The sequence below is a fragment of the Leptonychotes weddellii genome, chromosome 5, assembly GCF_054177405.1.
Source record: "Leptonychotes weddellii isolate Sample4059 chromosome 5, ASM5417740v2, whole genome shotgun sequence".
NCBI lineage: Eukaryota > Metazoa > Chordata > Mammalia > Carnivora > Phocidae > Leptonychotes > Leptonychotes weddellii.
The window spans coordinates 140,811,296-140,815,504 of record NC_138373.1 but is presented as its reverse complement, the minus strand read 5'-3'; the positions used below and the strand labels follow the sequence as shown (position 1 = coordinate 140,815,504).

General features: G+C 38.7%; 1 pseudogene; it reads right to left on the bottom strand.

The window, feature by feature from the left end:
- Positions 1 to 2,386: 2,386 nt before the first annotated feature.
- LOC102730209 (large ribosomal subunit protein eL6 pseudogene) lies at positions 2,387 to 3,020 on the bottom strand (annotated as a pseudogene).
- Between the last annotated feature and the right edge of the window lie 1,189 nt (positions 3,021 to 4,209).

The following is a 4,209-nucleotide window of genomic DNA, read 5'->3' as shown; positions in this document are numbered from 1 at the left end:
ATCAGAAAGGATGAATACCCCACTTTTACATCAACATGGATGGGCCTGGAGGAGATTATGCTAAGTGAAATAAGTCAAGCAGAGAAAGTCAATTATATGGTTTCACTTATTTGTGGAATAAGGAATAGCATGGAGGACATTAGGAGAAGGAAGGAAAAAATGAAGGGGGAGAAATCGGAGGGAGAGATGAACCATGGGAGACTATAGACTCTGAGAAACAAACAGGGTTTTAGAGGGGAGGGCGGGGGGGGGGATGGGTTTGCCTGGTGATGGGTATTAAAGAGGGCACGTACTGCATGGAGCACTGGGTATTATACACAAACAATGAATCATGGATCACTACATCAAAAACTAATGATGTATTGTATGGTGACTAACATAATAAAATAAAATTAAAAAAAAAAAGGAAGAACAAATATTGGACCTTTAAAATGAAAGAGTTTACAGAGTTTGCATTCCTCATGTCTAGTTTCTTGCCTACCTCAGTGTTAATTTCTCCTCTAACTTCATGGATCAGTGCTTTTATAACTTACCTAACTTTACCCTACCTCCAAATACTACTATTTGTGGGAGTTGAAGTGTGATTGATTGGAAGAGGCTTTTAGGAAGAGGAAATTCTTTTAGTATTTTCACTTGAAGAGCAAACAAAACTTTAGGCCCAAATAGTAATGCTTTGGAGCTCTTGTTAGCAGAGCTGATGGAGTGAATTTTGCCAGATTTGCAAGAGGGGTTGGTTAAAGGTAGTCATTTATTTTTACTTCTTATGAGGCTGATGCTGTCAAAAGAGAAAGGGATTTGACTGGAGACATGAGAAATGGGATGGCATAGGGCTGGTGCTGGAAAAGCCTTTTCTTTTTGCTATTTATTTCATCCCTAGAACTTTTTATTGATATCTAGTATAGTAACACACCCGTCTTAGATATCAGCTTGTGGTATGTTGTTTGCCTATTCCAGAAGTTATTCCTTAGATGTACGTATTTATTATACAATCACAGATGACAAGTATATGGAATAGAATTGTATACGAGCTTTGACATCTAATGCGGTTTGAGATTTAAATTCTTTTAAATGCATTTTCTTGTTATTTAAAACTTCAGTACCTAGGTTATTCCATAAATGTTTTACTGTACAGGAAAGGCATTTGAAGTTATGACCCCAGGATCCCAATTTCATTCTTCCTCATTAAACTTTTCTTTTTTTTGGCCTAAATTACTATTTAACCACTTTGAGTCCTTGTTTGGTACCTCTAGTTACTAATCTGCATTTAAAATGTTTTATGTACCATACAAATATGCTAAATATAGTATCTTATGTTTTGAATATACTAAAAAACTGCTACATTTACTTACAGAATTATCCCTATTTTGTATAACTATTTTACTGTTAGTATGGGACATGGGAGTGAGTGGGAGTGTGTTTGGGAGGAGCAGCAGGAATTATGCAGAGGTGTTCTTTGGCACGGTGAATTCTAGCAGTGGGGTACTCTAGGACAGAGTTGCTTCCTGTTTATTTGCTTTGGCTAGTGACCAGAGTGATCTGTCACTCTGAAGTTTGATAGAAGCTTTGAAGACATAATCAGAGAAGGTGAAGAATTATGAAATGGTTAAAGTATTCATATAAGTTTTTCCACTGGTATGTTTTATGCTATATATTTGGGTATATTTAGACCAAGTCTTATTAATCAGTGAACCAGCCACTCTCCAACTAACCCAACAACTCAGTCAGGATTTCATAGGGAACTGACATCCAAGAACAATGATAACAAAGAATGATCTCTCATTATTTTCACAAATATTTCTTGAGTACCTTGTGGATTCTAAAATTGAATGAGATCATCTCTACCTAACCCCAGGTATTTGTAGAATAATGGAACAGGTATGTCAACAAAGAGTTAAAGTACAGTGTGATATTTACTGTAATGGAAGTACCAAATAATGCAACAGGAATGTGAAGAGCAAGAAGTCTTCCTTAATTCTATCTAGGAGGAGTAGTCAAGGGAAACTTCAGAGAAGAGGTGTGTCTTGAATTTTATTGGATGAATGGGAGTTTGCCAGGCTGACCGTTTAAGGGAAGGGCTTTTCCGGAAAAGGAATAATATATTCAATAATAGTATGTGAAAATGTAGGTTATAATTTGGAGTATTATAAGTAGTTTGGTATAGAACATGGATAACAGGCAAGTCTGGAGATTGAAGGACTTGTGTGCTATCCTAAGGAGTTTTAACTTAATCCTGAAGAGCATGGTGATCCATTGACTTTTTTTCCCCCTCTAATTTTTGGTATGTTACGTATTCATTTATGATGATAACATGACTCCTTCAAATAATTAGGTAAAAGATGAAAAAAATCACCCCTAATTCTATTGCTAAGACCCATTTGTTCCTATGTTTAGTGTATTTTTTTTTAATGGATCAGTTATTTAATTATGTTCTTTGTAAGAAATTTAGAACACCAATTTGTGAGGGTAAACTCCATTTGTGAGAGAAAACAGAGCAGAGGTAGCCCTGAAGCTGAGGAACAGCTTTGATTTTTGGCAGAATTTGAGAGTCCACAACTTTCTGATCAACCTTGCGCTGCCCTGTAATCTCGTATTTCTCTTTCTCGGTGTCGAAGATCTCACCCTCCTGGTGTCTGGGCTTACACAGCTTCTTCTTGAAGTAAGCATTAGTGAGATGTTTGGGGATTTTCACACTGCTGATATCAATTTTGGTAGAAGTAGCAATGACGAATTTCTGGTGTGTTCTACACAGAGGAACTCAATTGAAGGACAGAGGTCCGGTCACAAGTAGCAAGCCACTGCTCAGTTGCTTCAGGAAAACTACCCTCTTGCCTCTGTGGCGCCCAGTGAGGATGACCAAAATGGTCCCGGGAGTGATACTAGCTCGCAGCTTTCTCACGTGCTGACTGAAAGGTTTTTTGCCATGGCTCAACAGCTTTCGAGGCACATCTTCAGTAGAGTAATACCTAGGCATTTTTCGAACTTTAACCACTCGGGTACCACCGTTCCTGTCACCACCAACTGGTTTTTGTGACAGTAGCAAGAACTTTCTCCTTCTTTTTCTTTCTTTTTTTTTTTTTTTAAAGATTTTATTTATTTATTTGACAGAGAGAGGCACAGCGAGAGAGGGAACACAAGCAGGGGGAGTGGGAGAGGGAGAAGCAGGCTTCCTGCCGAGCAGGGAGCCCGATGTGGGGCTCGATCCCAGGACCCTGAGATCATGACCTGAGCCGAAGGCAGACGCTTAACCGACTGAGCCACCCAGGCGCCCCTCTCCTTCTTTTTCTTTTCAACCCTGGATTTAGCTGTCAAATACTTCCTCTTGTACATGGCCTTTCTGGAATACATAGCCGATCGGGAATATCTGTTGATTCCTCTGACAAGGACAGGGTTTCGGCTGCAGTGGGGCTTCCCCTTCTTTGGTGTTTTAGCCTTGGGGTTACCCTTCTTAGCCTTGCCACCGGCATCAGCCTTCTTAGCTTCAGGTTTCTTCTCCTTAGTATCTGGCTTCTCAGCTTTTTCACCTGCCATCTTGCAAGATGGGAAAGAGCTAGTGTAATTGTTATTAGATAAAGCATACATTTTGAATCCTGAATTTTCCACTTAATGGTATATTATAAACTTTTTCAGTGTTATTACAAAGCCTTCATAATCATATTTTTAATGGCATCATTAAAATATCCCATTTAGGTGTGCCTGGGTGGCTCAGTTGGTTAAGTGTCTGCCTTTGGCTTGGGTCATGATCTCAGGGTCCTGGGATCGAGCTCTGCATCAGGCTTCCTACTCAGCGGGGAGTCTGCTTGTTCCTCTCCCTTGTCCCTCACCCCTGCTCATGTTCTGTCTCTCTCTGTCTGCTCTCTCAAATAAATAAAATCTTGAAAAATATCCCATTTAATGCAGAATTTTCATAGATCTCCTATATCAGAATCAAGCCTGTGGTTGTTTGTTAAATGTAGGAGTTTCCGGGTCTCACCTTGGACCTACTGGGTTAGAATTTCTGAGTAAAAGTTTTGGGAATATGCATTTCATAAGCTTCCCTAGGTAATTGTTATATACACTAAAATGTGAGAACCACTGATCTGGTGTATATACCTTTACTTAAATATTCTTTTAATGTAGATACTTGGATGATGTTTATTGTATTTATTATTATAAGTAGTATAGTAGTATTATGATGAACATTGTCATACAAACAACCTTTTTCAAAAATTA